The sequence below is a fragment of the Hipposideros armiger genome, unplaced genomic scaffold (assembly GCF_001890085.2).
Source record: "Hipposideros armiger isolate ML-2016 unplaced genomic scaffold, ASM189008v1 scaffold_81, whole genome shotgun sequence".
Lineage (NCBI taxonomy): Eukaryota > Metazoa > Chordata > Mammalia > Chiroptera > Hipposideridae > Hipposideros > Hipposideros armiger.
Window position 1 is genome coordinate 915,608 of NW_017731431.1, and position 21,898 is coordinate 937,505.

A 21,898-nucleotide genomic window follows, 5' to 3' on the forward strand; every position below is an offset into this window, starting at 1 on the left:
TCACATGCTGTAGAGTTCTGTAGCCTAGGAGCAATAGGCTATACCAGGTAGCCTAGATGTGTAGTAGGCTATGCCATCTTGGTTTGTATAAGTGCACTCTGAGATGCTGGTACGAATGATGAAATCATCTAATGATGTTTCTCAGAACGAATTCCCATCATTAAGCAGCACATGGCTATATTCAAAAGAAGCCGGGAGTTATAACCTCTTTATACTTAGAAACACATCTGTAACTAGGGAAATAAGCTATGTGTTTATCAAAAACAATAATACAAATAACAGAACATGAGGAATGAGAAGAGATTTTGAAATTATGAGCAAATACTAAGCCAACACTAAAATCAGAATTATTGATGAAAAGAATTTTCTAAAAAAAAGAAAAAAGAGGAAAAAAATTGAACCAGTTGTCCAAAGAAAAGACAAGTTCAGTTTTATGGCAGAATTTTTTTCTTCAAAACACAGATCCATACTATGCTACTTTAATTCCCACAACACAGAAAAATATTGAAAACTTGTTGATTGTTTTTAAAAAGCTAGAAAAATCTTGATAATAAAACCAAACTAATATATCACCACAAAACAGAATATTAAAATAACAATCTCATTAACAAAAAAATGCAAAAATTCTAAGCAAAACATTAATAACTCATATCCTCTAATGAATCAAAGGAAGGATCTGACATGACTAAACTAGGTTCAATGCTTCCTTCCTTGAATTTGGAGGAAGAGTACCAAGAAAGTTGTGAACACATTGCATTTAAGAAGAATTTACACATCCAAGAGGAAACATCCAATAGGAAGCTAGATAAACATGTTTGGAGCTTGGTTAAGAATCTGAACCAGAGATACATATCGGTAAGTCTTCAGCAGAGAGATAGTACTTAAAATCAAGGGACTTGGTCATTTCAAGGGTAGAAAGAAATAAACCAAAGCGCATTGGGTCACTTGAACATTAAAAGGTTAGAGAGAAGAAACTCTGCAAAAGAGAATGAGCCCAAAAGAAAAAAAAAATTGGGAAATAAGTCAGGAGATTGTGATGTTCTCATAATGGTGTTCAAGCCTGTCTAACACCACAGTAAAATAAGGATGTTCAACACGAGAAAATCTATTAATATAATTATATTAACATAATTATTTTGACTTAATCAATAAAACACTAAAAAGTTAAGGAAAATTATATCATCATATCAACAGTTGCCAGAATGTATTTGATAAAATTTAAGGCTACTTAAAAAGATAATAAAATAATAACATCACGCTTAACAGTGAAACGGTGGAAACATTTTCATTGAACACAGGAACAAGAATGATATGCCTCCCAGCACCATCATAATCGTCTTTCTGCAAACCCTTATGAGTGAACAAGATATCTCCCTCTTTAAGAAAAAAAAATGAAATAATGAATTTATACAAGATGTGATCAAAAAAATATGGTGAATGTTTAAATAAAAAAATGTATTACAGTAAAAGACACATTGCCATTAATCCCCTTTAAAATACTCCCCCTTGCTTTGAATACACTTATCCCATCATTCTTGCCACTTTCTGAAGCAGTTCTGGAAGTCCTCTTTCGTGAGTGTCTTTATTTCTGCTGTCATGGCTGCCTCTATGTCCTGAATCGATTCAAAATGTTTTCCTTTCATGGTCATTTTGACTTTGGGGAAAAACAAAAGTTGCATGGTGCCAGATCCGGTGAATAAGGTGGATGAGGACACATCACAATGTTTTTATTTGACAGAAATTGTTGTACCAGAAGCGATGTGTGACATGGAGCATTGTCATCATGGAGGACGAAGTAAACACACTCATGAAAGAGGACTTCCAGAAATATTTCAGAAAGTGGCAAGAACGATGGGATAAGTGCATTAGAAGCAAGGTGGACTATTTTGAGGGGTATTGATGGCAATGTGTCTTTTACTGTAATAAATTTCTTTATTTAAACATTCACCCATATCTTTTTTTTAAAAGAGTATAACTTCTGTTTTTATTACAGAGACTTCACATAAATAACAGATACACACAGATTGTCTTACACTTTAAGGTTAATGCTAAAAATATTAGCACTGTTCATCCATATCTTTTGATCACACCTCAAGTACGTTAAAATACAAGACAATGTGAGTGTCTACTTAAAAGTCTTTATAAAAAATCTACTCCAAAATTCTTATAATTATTAAGAGCATTAAATGAAGAGGTTCGTTACAAAGTAAATACAAAATTTTTTTTGCTATAAAAACAATGACCAGTCAAAAACACAAATTTTGCAAAGATCTTATTTTTAATTTGTAAAAAGATACAATAGTTAGAAAAACAGTTCATATGATAGAAAGGTGGCTATTGAAAGTGTTGGAAATAAGGGGAACAAAGAAAAGAAAGAAGAAAAAATGAAACCATCAGTTGTAAAGCATATAACTAGCCCCAAAATATACAAAGACACTAACCCATGTTATATAAGATATCAAACACAATGGCCTGCATTATTCCTTTCCTCAGCATCTTTATAAAACACATAACTGGAGTCACGTGCCTTCTCTCAGCTTTCCTGTAGGCTATGGGGCCAATTTTTTTCCCAGTAAGTGACATTTTTGGTATCTCCTGAACCAGGTAGTGCTCACTTCTCTGATCAAACTAGGTGCACACAATTGTCACCATTATTTTGCAGCTGGAATACACTGCTTTATGATAATAACCATGTATTTTCAAAGCCTCTAAGTTCCTTACCTCTGGACTCCTTTCTATTTAGTGTATATTTGTTATTCTGGATAGGTAACAAAAGGAAATCCCTAGGGCCACTGAAATGATATGGAAGTCTTAATTTGGATTCAATAAAATAGAAAGCCTCCCAATAGGCATCACATGATTACAAGTCAGTTTTGGAAGAATGAGCCATGGAGCGCATCAACACTTTTATCTCAGACCCAATTAGATATCTGAACCTCTGAAAATAATTGTGACGGAGGCCTTTCAGGATACTTGATCCAGAGGGATGGTTTTTCTGAGATCTCTTTCCCATGAAGAATGTGTCATAGACATGAATCATTTCAGAGAACAATCTTGGAGTGTTTGGGAGCACAAGGGAAAGCAGGCAAACAGGATTCATGCACTGGCCAAAATGGCTGGAGACCTGGATTCTAGTTCAACACGCCTGCGGATCATCAGCATACCTGACTGTTGTGGTGTACCTTCGCAAAGCACCTTATTTTCACATCAGTTATGTGTAGCTGTACATAGGTGGAGCAAATGCTGCTATCTCCGCTTGCTTCACAAGAGGAAACCTAGCTTTCTTGGCATGGATAGACTTGTCTGAAGTCACAAAACCAATGAAGAGCAAAGTCCAAGATCGAACCCAGGTGTCTTGACACCAAGTCCAGTGTCTCATCACTATATCATTCCGTAGATGGGAACCTACTAGTTCACTTCTCCCAAGGTTCAGTTTTCTCATCTCTACAATATGCAACCACTAAAGTTCCATTCTTTCTGGGTCTTAATTCTTTGTGTCTTAAAGAATTTATAAAAGAAGAGGTTCAAAGTAAATCAGAAAGTATATTATGAATAAAGATTTATACCCTATGTCTAGTCAGTGAATAAATTTTATCGAATTTTTTGACTCTCATACACATCCCTTCTTAGTTTTTGACATCACCAGCCTAATCCAAATTCTCTAATTTTAACTTTATGTTACCAAATCCATGCTGGTTTTACTGCTGGACTAATTGTGTGGTACAGATGACACCAATCATCACAATTGCCTGCTCAAGCACTTTTTAGTATTTCATCACATTCTAAATTCCATCTCTTCTGTTTGTTGTTCAAGTTTCCCTATCATCTGGCCCCATCTCATTTATCTAATCTTACTTCCCAGCTTGAACTGCCGTTATTTATTATGCCAGTATCCTTGCCAACCAAAGAAGCCAGAATGCAATTTCACATTTGTGTCTTTGGTCACAGTGCCCCTTCACCTGGGATTATTTCCTGACATTCCATGTATTTCAGGGCTATATCTCCTTGAAGTGATTCCTTAACTCAGAATTCCTTACCAGTACAAACCTTCGAAAACCTCTTTGGCCAGCTACTTCTCTTAAAGTATAATAGCCTCAAAATGCCCAGAGAAGTCATGGTATGTTCCTGAAGGCCCTAATTATGTTTATTACAAAGCATATATTTTTCTATTTATGACCCCAGAGAAATGTTCATGCCTACCTATGTTCAAAGGTAAAGAAAGATCTAATTCTTTCATATTCAGTATGCTACTATTATCACCAGTCCTTGAATTCTCAATAATACAATCATGTGGCATATCATAAATAATGCCATCAAATTATTTTCTAGAAATCCTGTTATTTTGTATTGCTCTGGGTGAATTACCTTGGCTTTCATTGAGAAATACTTCCTCAAGCATGGTCCTTAAAGAAAAACTAACCAAATCGATTAACCAAATTTCTCATATATTGCTATAGGCTAATACACAAAGCTACTTTAATATGAAATATCATTTTAATATAAAATTATAATGTAAGTATAAGTCATATTAAGGTAATATAAAAATTATACAGTAAATGTTCAAAAGTAGAGATTCTTAAGTTCTTTAATACTGCTATATTATAGGCAAGATATAATACTCAAAATATTCTAATAGGTAAGGTGTGAAATATTCCTTACAGTTCTTGGAAAAAACTTAACTCTATTCCTTCCTGAAGGCTAAAATCTGAGCAAATTAGAAAAAAAAAGTCAGTTGAATTTAATGAAGATTTTTGCCCGAATAATTTTCTGCTGACTGTTGTTATCATAGGCCCCTTTCCTTTTTATTTTTTAAGTAGAAAAAAGATGGCTATGCTACATGAGAAATAAATCAAGGAGACTGTACATGTGTGAAAAATGTAGTTAATTGTGAAAATAATAAGATAGTAATTATTGTGATGCATAACTGTTGTGGGGAGGAAGGACACGGTCCTTCTGAAAAAAGCACTGTCTTCGGATTTGTAAGACTCAAGTTGTAGGACAGATCCTAGCAATGGAGTAGCCATGTAAACTTGTATATGAACGTCTTTGAAGAATCAGTTTCTACATCTGTAAAACAATCCTCTCAAGATCTTCCATTATCTGGCATGTTAACAAGCTAGATGTAAGCATTACATGTAATAATGTATATGAAAGCATTTTATATACTGTATAGAACTATGTAATTTTCCAATTTTTTTCTCATTTATAATTATAAAAAAAAAGTTTGTCAAAGAAAATAGGCAATGGAAAAATTAGAGGGTAAAGGGGGTCAGATATATGGTGATGGAAGGAGAACTGACTGGCTGGTGAACACACAATGTGATATATAGATGATGTGTTATAGAATGTACACTTGAAACCTATGTAATTTTACTAACCAATGTCACCCCAATAAGTTTAATAAAAAAAGAAAGATTTTCATATCAGTAATAAGTTTATAATGTAGGAATAATCATTATTATTTAAGCATATAACTGCATATTTTCTTCTATGCATTTATATGTACATATACATATAAATATCTTTTTAAAATTTTGAGTTATGCTACACTTATTGCTTTAAAAGTGACTTTCCCCATTTAAAATTATAGTACACAAATTTAATTCATTATTAGATGTAAGAGACAAGGTGGATACATAAATGCAAAAAAAAAAGTTTTCTACAATCCAAACTAGCATTTTGGGGCTCAGATAAATAAAACAAAGACAAAAAGTGTGTCGTGTGCAGGCTATTTGACACTGAAAATCTCTCTGGGCACCCATGAATGTATAATGCAAAATACCCTCCAGGTAAAAGTCTCCCTGTTCTTCCAGTGGAGGATACCCCAAACCTCCTTTGGTTGGGAGCCCTGTCTTTTCACAGACAACAGCAGCTCACACCTCAGACTACATCTTGGAATCAGGTGGAAGAAGAGAAAGTGTATCAGGTGCTGTCATGCCCTGACTAGATCCCCTTTTCAGCTCAGAGGCACCCATGTCCCAGCTTCTGGGGCTATTTGCTATTGATGGTGCACAGCTGCCTGTTCACTTGGGAATGCTCTTGACAAGGACCTATCTCACCCAGAGATGGCCCTCAGCTGATGAATGACGCAGGGACCCAGGCTTGGCCTATTTCCTCAACTAGAAATATTTCTGAAGGGCTTTCCTTACTTCCTTATTGGAGTATCTCCAGGGAGCTCTTCCCATAAACCAGCTTTCTCCTAATACACTCAGTGTTCCTCCTCAGAGTCTATTTGCAGAGAACTGAAGACAACTGCCCTTCTGGTTAAAAGAGGGAGAAGCAGCAAAAGGAAGAGGAGGAGGAGGAAGAAGAAGCAGAGAACGAGGAGGAGGACAAGGAGGAGAAGAACTGAAAAGGCTCAGTAATAGAAGGGGAAAATTTAGTTTTATGGCTGGTTCTGTCAGTAGAAGAAGGTTGAGATCCAACAGTAGATAAAATACTATTGGTAGGTAGCTCTTTGCCAGTTAACTAAAGACTTTCACATATATTATCTTATTTGATCCTTTATAATAGCCTGGTGAGAAGTGTTTTATTATCTCCATTTTATAAGTTAAGTATCTGAGAAAAGTAGAACAGATAATATGATTTATGGAGAGAAGTCCTACTCAAAAATGCCTCCTTTAACCCATCGACTCTCTGAAACTCTGAGATTTAACAGATACTTACAGAAGAGTTACGGACATTTCTATTAATTTCTTTAGTGTAAATTACCTTGCTTTCCCCACAGCTTCTGAGATGTAGCTTTTATGGGAAATTTTGGGAGATGAAATGTGGAGGAAGAGTTCAGGAATAAAGGTAATCTTGGAGGATAATGCTCTCTCCCCAACCTCATACTTTATAAACTGGCACACCCTACATCTTCAGTCTCAATCTCCCACTGTCCCCTCACCCTCATAACACACGCTCTAGCAAGCTTAAATTCCACTCCTCAAAGACCCAACTCAGCCACAGCATTCTGATTTTTTTTTCTTTTTTTCCTGGAATGCACTTTATATCTCTCTGTGCTTGGAAAATTCCTATTCACCATTCAAGATCAAGTTTGAGTTCTTGGAGTACTCCTTTCTAGACTCCCCAGATAGAGTTGCTCTATTTTACCACTCCAGTTCCTTTACTTTACTTCTCTGTTCCTTGTTCATGCTCTGCTGTGGCTCTGAAAACATGTTCTTGTAATTTTTTGCTTACATGTCTAACTTCACCATTAGACTCTGAGGGCAGAATTGTGTCTAATTCTTCTTTGAGTTCCCAGGGTTCTACTCAGTTTCTGGTAAGTAGTGAGTTCTCAGCAAACATTTACAAAACACATGGGACTGAGCTGGGTAAAAAGTCACAGAAGGACTGCATGGAGGCAGTTTAAAGAATTGAGCTGGGTTTTGAAAGGTAAGTAGGAATGTTATGGTGACTTAGATAATTTTTATCAAGTGGTTTATCTTACCACATTTTACTTTAATTTTAATAGCTTGCATGTTAATAATTATAATGCACCTGGATTTCCTAAAGCAGGCAGGAGAAGGAAACGGGGACATGAAATGCCAAGTCAGAGAACAACAGGAGGTGCCTCTGTTCATAGGGCTATGGAAGCACCATCTTACATGCCCATAGACAGGCAATAGCAGTGACTAGTTTACAAGAAATGACTTCAGATAAAAGTGATTGTTTTAAAAAGAATACCATAAATTTTGCTATGTATGATTAAAATCTAAGCAAGAAGTTAGAAAACTACAATGTTCAAAATTGACTTCAGAGAAAAAGATCAGTTGCCTTCAAAGAAAAGTGAAGAACCAGTTCTCTTTCCTCTGGGTGGTGAACACACAATGTGATATATAGATGATGTATTACAGAATTGTACTCCTGAAATCTATGCAACTTTGCTAACAATTGTCACCCCAATAAACTTTAATTTAAATAAAAAGTAAAGAAAATCAAATAGAATCTTTTAGGAGAGAAAATGGTTTTCTCCTGGATGCAAGGCAAAAAGAAAACAAAATTATCATTAACTCTAAAGACATCAAATTACGTTTTTGATACTTTCAAAAAGCATTTTAAAGTGTTTTTATACTGCTAGATTCTATAGACAAGAAAAGAAGGTTCATATTTTAATATATAACATGTATGTACATTTCCCTGGAATATCTGAATGGTGTGTGCAATATTTCCCTATTCAGGTAAATTAACCTGTTCAGAAAAATACCAGGGAAATTCAACAGTTGTTAGTTATTATTTTCTCCTGAATCTTGCCTTAAGTGTTGCTTGGATAATACTTTATTTTATGAATATTTTAGTAATCAAATTATTACTTTTTATTTATATTGAAAACATAACAGTCAATAAAATATCCATTTACTACTATAAATTAGTGGTTACTAAGTAACATTTAATTTGAAATTCCAAAATTAAATTACTTACAGAAGGAATATATTCAATAACTAAAGAAACATTTTAAAAGTAATTGTACTGCTCTAGTTCTCTTGAACATAGCAGACTCATTTCTACAATCTATTTCCCCCTTTGTTTTATCATCTTTTGCCATGTGCAGCTTAAGACTGGCATTATTTATACATGAGCCAAACCAAAATTAATTTTTTGTACAGCACTTCATAATGATTAAGGCATGGCAAAGCTATTGACCTTGGAAATGGTACAGGAGAGTGGTATAAAACATGTACCTATAGTACCCCACCTTTCCTAGTGTTAGCATAACCCAGCTAACCCTAATCCACTGAATCTGAGGAGTCTGGAATCAGTTTACCCCCAAGACGCTATAATTCTTTTTTTTTTAAAGTTAGTTTCAGGTGTACAAAACAACGCAATAGTTATACTTTTCACCCCTCACAAAGTGCAACCCCCTCCCCAATCCACCGCCCCCCATATCATACATATCTATTACAATTCCATTGACTCCATTCCCCACACTATACATCCCGTGACTATATACAGTAAAACCTTGGATTGCGAGTAACTTGGTTTGCGAGTGTTCTGCAGGATGAGCAAACATTTCTATTAGGTTGGTGCAAAAGTAATAAAAACCGCCATTACTTTTGCACCAACCTAATAATACATTTTAACTTGGTAAATGAGCAATGTCTTGTAATACGAGTAGTTTGTTTCTGGAATGAATTATGCTTGCAAACCGAGATATTACTATACATATATATATATTTAATTATAGTTGACATACAATATTATTCAGCCTCAGCTTCAGGTGTACAGTGCAGTGGTCAGGCATCTACACCGTCCATGAAGTGGTCTCCTTAACAAGACATGCTATATTTCTTAAGCTAAAATTCACAGCAACTCATGAGAACTGAGGACCACTAGTAAATCATGGACTATTCTATTGGGTTTGTAAAATATAATTCAGTTGTCTTTAGAGTATTATTCTTAAAAAGTTCCAATACTGTTTTGACAATTCAGAATTACTTCATTTACATTTCAAATGTGCTATTTTTGTCAAGTTCACCTTATTTACTTCGTAAAAACACTAAAGAGCCATGTACTATCTCAAAATGTATGGTCAAATGTTAAACATGGTGCTGAATCTCCTCCATTTGCCCTCCAGATATGTTTTCCATCCTTCTCTACCATACTTTGTGCTCAGGAGGCTGACCTCGGTGCCTTGCCTTCTGGATCCTGCTTGGGTTTGGCCAATGAGAGGCAGCAGTAGCCGATCAGAGAATGGAAGGAAAGAGAAATGGGAGTATTTATTCCCCTGGACCCCTCCCTGACAGGCGCCTGTTAACAGTGGCTAGATTTCTCTATCTAAGCCCACAGATCCTGCCTGGTCCTCCTCTCCTTCAGCTACAGCTCTCTCAGGATTCTGGTAACTATTCCTTTTTCTTGTCACGGCAAATCTACGGATCCCCTACAGTTGTTAGCCTTGTTAATTTACCTTAATTCTGCCTACACATTACATATAGTCCATTCATTAAATGAGTCTTATTGCCAGGGTGGAGTGTGCCATTTGTTTCCTGCCAGGACCCTAAGTGATACAAGTAATAGAACAGAATATTACTTTAGAGAAAATAAATACTTTCTTCCCTGCTTTCTTTCTGCAAAACTGAGTTACCCCATTTACATATACTATTTCAGTTTATTAAGTAGAAACAGTTCTTTTAAGAAGAAACTATATTTTTCAAACAAAGGGGACTATGGATTCTATAGCTTGGGTACCCATCAAGCATCACAGGCCCCTGATTCTTAGAGATGAGTGTAATAATGTACATTGAGTAGGCACTCAGCAAATGTTCCATGGTTTCAAACACTGAAATCTAACCAAAGTAATCTCTCTAAGTGATTATTTAATGATCCCAACTACCTCAGTAATGTTACTTGGGACCAAAAATAAATAAATCATTTAGCAAAAGAAAGAAAAAAAAAGTCATATCATTCAAATTAAAAAAGACTACATCATAGTTTCAAACTCAAAAGCTTTTGAAATTACTAGGATCACCTTTGGGAATTGTCAGTAAAATTGAAAAAAGCAGCTGTATAGAAAAAAGATGATAGTTTTTAATCAAATACAAGTTGAGTAACTACAGATGTTTACTAAACAACAGAATTTAGTTTTCACTTGTTTAAGGTGTGAATTAACTTTATATGTGTTTTTAGAAAATTTATTAAAAAAACAAGTGGATCTAATTATAGACTTTCCAACTCTTGAATTTTCATTATCATTACAAAATTACATATGTCTATCTTATAATATCTCAGTAATTACTATTGATAAGTTGGAAGAGAAAATAATAAATAAGGTGAATAATGTTATTCCACAGCAGGTTCTAATAAACATTGAATTGTTTTTCTTGTTTATCATTCTTACCAACTAAGTTACAAAAACTTATTTGCACAACTTTAAAATAGAAAATTTGTAGGAGTTGAATCTTGCAGAAATTTATTTAACTTTTCATTATGTAAATCGAACAAATAGACTACCCACAGCTTTGACAAATGAAGATTAAGTACCCTATTTGTGTTGGTTACTTCACACTCTTTCACAAGCCACAGTCCTACAAGAAATGAGGAGGGCCTCATTCCAAGTAGAAAGACAAACCTTCTAAATCCAGAACAAGCTAATCTGCCTGTCCATAACCTTGCCTCTCTTACAAAGGCTAAGAGAGAAAGGGGTCACCAAGCCTAGGCTATCAGGAAATGTGCTACCCCAGAAACTGAAGAGAAGGTCAAGGGCATAAACCATCTGAGATTATGGACAAAGTTTGTAACCTGCTCTATGTGTAATCAGAAGCTATACTTAATTACTTTGTGACAAAGTACTCAAGCTTTAGCACCTTAGAAATGGGATGCTCTAGCTTATAAAGTATTGAAATATAAAAAACAAATGCAACAATAAAAATCTTCAGCATGATGAGCACTGTTTATTTTGGAGTCACTGAAAAAATAGTTTTTCCCACAAAGTGAAATCTAACTTGTCATTTAAAAAAATAATTTTTTACAATAAAAAGCTGTAATAATTCTCAAAATCCTATAATATAAATTTTAAAGGTAGATAATTACAATCAATACTGAAACTGTGACTATTAGTATACTTCTAGTGACCCTGAAAAGTGAAATTCTTGGTTATTTTCCCCTTAGAAGTTCAAGAGAGTCAGTAAAATAGTTTTATGGTGACATTTTTAAATGATATATTTTTGATAAAGTAAATGGGTTTTGAATTGTGAAATACAGAAAAATATAAAGAAGAAAATAAAATTCACCTATATTAAACCAACCAAAGACAACCACTGTTTACATCCTGAGCTGATTATGCCATTTGATATTCTTGTCTTATTTTTTAACATCGTATCATCAGTATTTCCCTGTGACTTAGATTTATCATAATTTAGCTATTATAAATAACATCTTAATTTGGACAGCTTTTTGATTAAAGCTTTGTCTGTATTTTGAAAATCTTTTTTTAGTTCTTTTTATTAAGTTTATTGGGGTGACATTGATTAATAAAATTATATCGGTTTCAAGTGTACAATTCTATAATGCATCATCTATATATTGATTGTGGTCACCACCCAGAGTCAGCTCTCCTTCCATCACAATATATTTGCCCTCCTTTATCCTCTTCTACCATCCCCTCTCCCCTTACCCTCTGGTAACCGCTAAACTGTTGTCTGTGTCCATGAGTTTTTGTTTGTTTGCCTTGTTTGTCTGTTGCTTTCAGTTTTATATCCTGCATTTCTTTAGGATTGAGTTTTAATTCTAAGAGAGGAAAATTAACATTTTAAAGACACAGGTGGTAGTTAATGCTTTAAAAAGAAATGCCCCCTGTTGTTTAAAAGCATTAGTTTTTCTGTGACTTTAGATTTCAAAATTTTTAGAAAAAGAAAGAAAATATACTCAAAATACTGAAATCCACCATACAATGAAGTTTACAGGATAATTAGAGCAGTGATTAAAAAGCACTTTTATTTGAAAATTATTTCTGAATGATACATCAGTTTCTCTTGACAAAGAAAAATTGCACTGGAAGCAGTTAAACAGGCAAGGGAGGCTTTATTTAAAATTAATGCAATATGAGCGAGGTTGAGTTTAGCTCCCCAGAACAAAAGGCAGGAAGGTTTTTAAGCGCTGGGTTGAACTAGTGGAAAAGTATTGAAGGACATCGGGTGAGACTGTCAATGTGAACAGGCCATCTGTGTTTGCTAGCTGACAATGGAAGTTAGGCTCCCACCTCCCACAGAGACTGAGATTTAGGGCACTGTCTTTCTTGATAATTTCATGTCAGAGGGACAGCTCCTAAGTCCTTGGGACAGGCAGTCTTGAATTGTAGATTTACATCTCAAAGGGGAAGAGGAAAAAATACAATTATAAGTTGTCTAAAGTAACTGTTCTAAGAAAAGGAGATCAGGAGCCTAGAGTCAGGAAGAAAGCTCTGTCAAGTTTAGTCAAGTTGGGAATCTTAAGGGGTCTTTGTAACTATCACCAAGTGAGGACATTGCCTCCATTATACTGGATGGCTGGTTTCATGGACATGAAAACCCAAGAAAACATCACCTGTCTTAAATAATAACTATATTTTGCTATTAATTAATCTTATGACTAAATAATAAGAAAGGACACTCAATAGCTGCTGTTGACTGAATCCTTCTAACGATGTATAAATGCCCCTGGACACCAAGCACTTAACCCATTTTCCCTGGTGATCTCAAATGTCTCAGCTCCATGGAGTAAAATGCCCACAGACCACCACTGGCCTGTGATGGGGCGAGAAATGGCCTTTAGTGCAATATACTCTAAAGACTTAGGGGTTTTTTGTTTTTGTTTCTTTCCCAGTTATCACTTCCCCTCACCTCCAACTAATCCAACCTAAAAGTATTAGTAGGAATTCAAAAGGTAAACAAGAGAAGAAAGACAAAAACCCTCTAACCTTTAAGACAAATTTTCAGGAAACTTCTCAACTACAAGGACAGTAAGTTATTTCTAAATGTAATTATTTAACCACATAGTACTCAAAATCTAGAACAAAATGTCTATTTTCAGCAGCTCAGGTAACTAGCCATCACCTCAGAGAGCAGATATTTATCATGGGCAGACCTTTCTAGTTAACGAAACACAAAAATTGTTGTCTATAGGAATAAATGTTGGGAAGAAAAAGACGCAAAGTTCATTTTTTTAAATTTTTTTTTTAATTTAGAGCCAATGTGTCAGTAAATTACTTAAAATTCCTATAATTATTTCAGGAACCATATTTGTGTAAGCAAAATTTTTTTTAAATGGACTAATTAGTGGCATTTTTAAGAACAATCAAACTTTAATACTGCTTGAGTTTTCCAGAGATTAAATTGTGAATAAAGTCTCTTATAGTCCTTTGAAAACGTTAGGAACTTTGTCCAAATGTCTACTTCTATAATAGAGAATTATCTTTGACTGTGTCCATTTAACCAAATTATCAAACAATTCACTCATTTCCCAAGTTTATGACTTTAGCTGTATATAAAATTTGCATAACATTTTTGTGGGACTTCACCATTAATAAGGCAAAAGCATGCTACAAAGGCTTGGGTAATAGCAGATAGACCTACTCATTCAGAAATCCATATCTTTTATAAAGCCCTTTAGTGATTCCTGGTACCTCTTTCAAAGCATGCTTTGATTTATTATTACAACATGACTAATATGAATTAAACTTGCCCTTAAAGAAAAAAAAACTATGTTTTTTAATGATCTGGGAATGGCAATCCTCTGAGAAGTCCAAATCATAATCCCATGTAAAGTATTATTAATTATACCTCAAATTCAAGTGCCTGGATCATCTTCTTCCCAAAAACCTTTTGTTTGGCTATGTCCCCATCTTTTAAAATGGCACTGTCATCATTCTAGCTATTCTGCCTTTTAACTTGTTATTCTGCTATCACTCTCTCAGAGCCACACTCCCAGTCCTGTTAAATCTATATCCAAAATGTCTTCTCTCCAGTCCAATCCATATTACTGTAAGAGTTATTGCTATTTTAAAAAATACAAATTGAAAGCATAATAAGATGCCACTATAGATCCCCAGAAAGACAAAAATGAATAAGAGAAAATATACCAATTGTGTCAATGATGTAGGAAGGCCAAAACTCTCATCAATGCTGGTGGGAGTATAAATTGATACAACTTGTTTGGAAGTCAGTTCGTCATATGTACTAAAGCTGAATGTGTGCATACTTAGCAATTTCACTCCTAACAATATTCACCAAATGACAGAAAATATTTATGCAACAAATATATACATTCAATTTAATTTAGCAATAAGGGCACTAACCAACAATTGTCTACTTGAGTGCCCTTCTGCACTTCCAGCTGGCTTTCTGGCAACTGTTCAGGCCATTGACTACATTCTTCGTGCTTACTCCCTCTTCATTTTCCTCCTATTTTCAGTGTGTTGTTTTTTTATCTGCCTCAATTTCTTCATCTATTTTCCACATTTTGGTATAGCTTCCTTGTGCACCATGTCAATGTGTACATTAAAGTAAAATATAATGTTAAACTGGCTCTTTATTTTTGTTGAAAAAATTTAAACAATTTAAAAGGTAAGGCCTGATTCAAAGAAAAAATAATAAATTAAATGTTATACTCTCAGCAAAAATTTTCTTTCTATTCTGAACAGATAATAAACTTCCTTTTTTTTGCAAATAAGAATCAGTATTTGTCATCATTTTTATTGTTGTAGCTCCTACTTTATTCATATGAAGATAAGAATTGTTCCTGTGAGATCTTTTATCATTTAGCCTTGCCTCTAATCCTCATAAAATAAGGTGAATCAATATACAAAACATTGGTGCCCCAGAGGCAGAAGCTTATAAATAACCTATCTATTTGTCTTTTTTACTTTTAATGTGAAGTACAAAGCATCTTTCATAGCTGGAATATGACATCAAATAATTTTCGCTGTCATAGTATACTTACTCATTAGTTTGAACTCCTTGTGTTGCAAGTAAGTTGAACAATGTTACACATATCAATTCCCCTAATTGTGACAGGAAATCAAATAACATATGCTTTATTGTGGTGGGATAATCCAGGATAATTTTTGTCAACACATCTACTGCAAAAAAAATGATTTCAATTATAGTACTTATTCTGACTGCTTTGTTTGTAATGAATCATTTTGAAAAGTATCATGACATTTTGCTCTGTCGGATAATTAATCTGAATACTCATTGCAACTCTAAAATTCAAGTTATAGCTAATAGAAGATACTCTGTAACAAAAAGCAAGGAACATGTGAAGATACGTGATAACTGTATGTTGAAGATAAGGCCATGCATTCAGCAGGCTCCCTTCAGATCTCCTCTATGCACCGGGGACCATGCTAGTGCGACAAGAGAAAAACAAAGACAAGCAACAGTGCCTGTTTTTAAGGAGCCAACAGCCTAGGTAAAGAAGAATAATGAATTACAAAACAATGAAAAAGTTCCCTAAGAATTACTTGCTGTGGGACTCCAGAGCAGAAGGCCACCAACTGGGGAGATCTGAAAACTCACTGGAGATCACCTTTGTGGTGGGTCCTACAGGATGACTACGTTCCTTGAATAGGTAATCTCTTGGTAAGAAAGGACCTGAGATTCCAGGCAGAGGAAAGGTACAACAAACGGATTCTCCAGTTAGGAGGAAGGTTATCTTCTTCTAACACCAAAGATCCGGCAAAAGAATATACATTTTTTGTTGGTTTATTAAAACAAAGGATGCCATGAGATCACTCCAGTAATTTTGCATTTATTTGGATTGGAGAAACTTTCTGAAGAAATTTATCTCCTGCCAGAAAACTGAATTTATTATTAAAGCCATTAAGACAAGGCGCTTAAGCAGAACAGCTGCAAAGTGTGTGTGTCAGTGAACTTTGAAAGCTGCTAAAAGGCCTTTTTCTCTGGGTTTAATAATCCAATTAAAGGCTACAAAGTTAGACCCTGTAGAAGGGAAAAATGCTGTCTTCTTTTTGTTCCAATTTTTTTCTTTTGTCCCACACTGACATTTCAAGTCCACTTAAAGTGAATGCAGTATAGTTTTATCTCTTCAACTGTGTGATTTAGCTTGTCTGAAGAGTGAAATAAGGTTGGGGAGTGGGGAGGAAGGGAAGCTATCTCCAGTAACTTCATTAGCTTTTTTATTTAAGCTGGATTATTAAAAAAAAACATAAAATAAAACAGTGGCAAATGTTACTAAGAGCAAGTTGTCAGTAATCTTTCCCATGGCTTGCATTCAAATCAGGTCGTCTACGAATCCTCAGCAGATCATGCCTGATACAGCACTGACTGCAAAATGTGTTTGATATGTGAAGTTGTGTATCATTAGTCTAAGAAAGAACTAGGTTATTTACCCAATACAGTGTACTCAGAAAATTTCCTTATTATTCCTAAGTGTAGTTATTTTTAAATTACAGAAATCAGAATATCCATGATGACAAATTTTTTATTTTTACATATGTTCGCAAAAAGAAATCCCTAAACCTAATACATTATCTCCTCTTTGTGGGGATCCCTAAGTAGGGAATACTTACACATATGGAGGCGATCAAACCAGCACATTAGATGGAATCTGCTGCAATACTATCTGACTGAAGCTTGAAACGCTTGTACCTGCCTAGCTCCAACCTTATCTCCCACCACGGCTCTGCCTCAGTCCCTTGAACATATTGAATAATTCCCACCTCAGGATGCACCTGTGCTAGCTGTTTCTTCTACCTAGAATAATCTTCCATCAATTCTTTCTCTCCCTCTCCCTCACTATGTGTGCATGTGTGTGTGTGTGTGTGTGTGTGTGTGTGTGTGCGTGTGTGCGTGTGTGAGGCAGTTCCCCTTGAAACCCAGATGCCATACAGAATAAAGTATTCCTGTCAATAACCGCAGTAAAGGTCTCAGCCAACAGCCAGTATCAACTGCCAGACGTGAGAGCAAGCCTCCAGATGATTCTAGTTCCCAACCTTTGAGCCACTCCTGCCAAGGTCAACTGAAGTAGAGATAAGCCGTCTCTGCCAACCCCTGCCCAAACTGCAAGCAAAATATATGGTATAATGGTTTTGAGCCATAAAGTATTGGGGTGATTAGTTATCAGCCATAGTAACTAGAACAGATTTTTGGTACACACTGTGTTTTACATATATAATATATATGTAATATACAAATTATATATATATATGTAGATATATATGTTGTGTATGCTTTATGTATACATATACATACTCATACACACACGTGTGTATGTGTGTGTGTACAAAATAGCTAAACTGCACAAGAAACACATTATTGTTTTTGTGCTTTCTAAAACAATATTGTTCTGTCTTGTCAATATTCATATATTCATGTGTTTTCCTTTTTCCTTTACTGCAGCTTCATGCTTCCATCGATGATCTTTTTTTTTTTTTATCAAAAATACTTTTAGGTATTTCTTTAGTTTGGGTCTCCTGAAGACGACTTTTTTTCACTTTTTGTTTAAAAATGTCTTAATTTTGTCTTAATTTTTGAAGAATGCTTTTACTGAGTAAAAATTACAGATTGAAAATTATTTTCTCTTGGCACATTGAAGAGATGACTCCATTATTAGTCTACTTCTTGTACTGTTGAAAATAATATGCTTTTTTTCTCTAACAGCTTTTAATGTTGCCTCTTTTTCTTTGGTTTCCAGCAGTTTAATTATGCTGTGCCTAAGCATGGTCTTCTTTATATTCAACCTGCTCATGGTTGGTAGAGGCTTCCTAACGGTGGTTTAAAACCTTTCTCAGCCATTATCTCTTCAAATGTAATTTCAGCCACATTCTCTCTCTTTCTCTGTCTCTCTCTCTGTCTCTCTCTCTNCTCTCTCTCTCTCTCTCTCTCTCTCTCTCTCTCTCTCTCTCTCTCTCTCTCTCTCTCTCTCTCTCTCTCTCTCTCTCTCTCTCTCCTCATTCTGGAACACTAACTATTCATGCGTTGAACCTTTTCACCATGTCCCATCTGACATATACGTTCTTGCTGGTTTTATATTCTTTTACCTCTCTGTGCTTCAGTCTGGATATTTTCTTCCAGTCCACCAATTCTTTCTTCAGCTGTGATTAGTCTGATTTGAAACCATTCATTGAACTCTCAGTTTCAGTTATTGTCCTTTCAGTTCTAGAAATTCCATTTATTCTTTTTTTATTTTTACATTTTATTTTTTTAATTAAATTTATTGGAGTGACATTTGTTAGTAAAATTATATAGGTTTCAAGTGTACAATTCTGTAATACATCATCTATGTATTGCATTGTGTATTCACTACCCAGAGTCAGTTTTCCATCACCATATATTTGATCCCTTTACCCTCTTCTACCAGCCCCTTCCCCCCTTACCCTCTGGCAACTAAACTGCTGTCTGTGTCTATGAATTTTTGTTTCTTTGTTTGTTTATCTTGTTCCTTTGACGTTTTCAGTTTTACATCTCACATATTAGTGAAGTCATATGATTCTTGACTTTTTCTGTCTGGCTGATTTCACTTCGCATAATAATCTCAAGATCCATCTGTGTTGTCACAAATGGCAGTATATCTTTTCTGATGGATGAGTAATATTCCATTGTGTATATGACCACATCTTCTTTATCCAGTCATCTGTTGAAGGACACTTTCGTTGTTTCCTTGTCTTGGACACCGAGAATAATGTTGCAATGAACATTGGGATACATATATCTTTAGAGATAAATGTTTTCAAATTTGGGGGGTAGATACCCAGAAGAGGGATTGCTCGGTTGTTTTCTTATAATTTCAAATTCTTTATCAAAATCCTCACCTTTATATTTAATTTATAAAGCTAATAATCATATTGCTTTAAATTCCAAGTTTGATAATTTCATAATTCCAATATCTGATTCTTCTATGGGTATGTTCTGTTGCCCAGGTTTTTTTCCTCTTGGCTTTCAATCAGTTCTTACCTTTTTTATATATCTAGTTACTTTAGATGGAGGGGGAAAATACTGTGAAAGTTCTGAATGATGTTATCTTCCACCAGAGAGGAGTTACAATTGCTCTTGTCAGGTAACTAGACTAGGAGAGATCATCATAGTCTACTCAGTCATTGAGCTAATCCAAAATAGGGACTCTATCATTTTGAGGGGTGGTTTCTTAACAGCATAGCTTTTCTTCTAGAGATTAGCCCTTTGGGGTTCCAACTAAAAGCTTCAGGTGTTTACCAGAGCCTCTCCTCTTTAGAAACCCCAGACTTTAATTTTTGTCTCCCAATGCCCAGAGCCTGCTAAAATGTCTGTTCAACTTATCCTATAAGCCAAGTTTTAACCTTCAGTTTCTCAGCTGCCACTTTTGAATCAGCAAATACCTCAAGGGGAAAGCAGATGGCAAATGTTGGATTCATTTCTATGTATTTCCTTACACATCATTATTATTGTAATATCTCTCTGATGCCACCAAATATATTGTTTGTATTTATTGCAGCTTTATAGTTGCTCCCAGTAGGAGGGTTGTTAGGAAACTAACTAGTCTGCCATTACTGAAATCTGATCTATGGATGGTTTATTCTTAAGCATTAGCTGACTGCAAAAATATTACTTTATTCTGAGAGGCTTTATTTCACTGTGGATTAGCCAACTCATTCTGATTTTAATTTTTATACTCTCCTTCCTATTACATTATTTATTTCATCTATACCATTTATCACAATCCAAAATTATTCTGTCTATTTGTGTAGTTATTAATGATTCTTTAAATTATCTGCTTCTTTCAACTACAATATAAGTTCCATGATAATAGGCACATGACTCTCTTGATCATAACTATACCCCACTGTCCAGCACTATGCTTACAAGACTCAATAAATATTATTTGAATTAATAAATACATTGCTTGATAATCAACCAGGAGATTTGAGAGGTGATTTCCAGAAAGAGGTAACTAAATAATAAACTAAAATATCATAGGTCACATACTATGAGTTGCAGAGAACATTTTATTCTATGTATTCATTACTAATGCAAAGAATAAGAAGTTTCCTCATACTGGGATTGATCAAGTTTAGAGAAATCATATCTGAATTCTGTGACAGATTGTCAACCATGTCAATTATTTAATAAGTATTTACTGAGTGACTATTACACTCTATGCTAACATCTTTTCTCTGAAAATTATGAGAAGCCATGGAAGCATTTGAAAACAAGCACCCTTTCCTGTTCTTTTGTTGCTTGAATCAGTAGACTGTGTGTCTACCACTGTTCCTCTCTTCAGGTTACTCTATAATTACTACTATTATAATTGCAAGATTATTTTATTCTTCCAGTATTTCTTTTCTCTATCTTTCTGATTTATATCTCTAAAAGTGTTTCTTATAGAATGCATTTTTTATTTATGTTCGTTCTGTAATCCTCTCTTAATGTCAGGTTTGTGTGTGTGCACATGCATGCATGTACATATGCAGGGGATAAGGACCTTGAGGGATAAAGAAAATCAAATGATGGCAGAGACTTTGAAATATATTGTTAAAAAATTCACTCTAAATAAGCTGGATATTAAATCTGCCTGAATCTCTGAACCATGCTCAAGAGGACAAGATATTTTAATGAAAATTTGTTTTTATCTCTTCCAGTATTCAAGGAGAAATACGCCCTGCAGCTAACCTGAAACTTGTGTGTATGTGAAAAACAGGAAGAGCCAGTTTTTACAGTCCACTTATAAGATCCACATCAGGGTAAGCTGTGACAGCTGAGGATAAAGCACTTCAAGTGTGTGCCAGGTCGCTGCCTCAGTGAACCTTTCCTCCACACCAAAGAGGAAGTGACCTTTAAGTACACCACAGCTACAATAATTCTTTCCAGGTACTAGCTTCAGACAGGTCTGCTAGAATGGGGATGTTTGACTTACTTTTCCAGAAGAGTTAGCTCTGTCCTAATACATCTAAATGGGTAATAAAAAGGAAAGATGCTGGAACCAATCTAATAATTACTGATTACTATTGGAAGGCTGGTGCAGGAAGTAAAGGACATAAAACATCTCATCCTTCCTTTATTCTCTTCTAGTTACAAAATTCATCCTCAAACCTATTAAAGATAAAGCTTGAGGTGATGCTCGAACATAGGTCAGAAATCAAAATTTTGGAATAGAGGTGGTAAACAGGCAACCTTTGGACTGAATGGACCCTTACATGTGTTGTGTTTGGCTGGCACAGTGTTCTTAAAAAGTTGAATGAATGCATTTGGATTGGAAACATGTCCATCACTTTGCCAATTCCCCCCTACACACACACTGCCTAGTATTTTACACCAAGCATGAGTCACTCAATTATGCTGCAATGTCTCTACAGGCATTTCAGATTGCAACCTCAATTTCAGAATGTTATGTATTCAGGTTTTTAAAATAAATTAAATTATCTTTTTAAAAAGGACATGTATTAAATTAGTTTGCAATGTCTTCAAGGATATTGAATAATGATCATTAAAATCTTTATTTCAGAGGACAT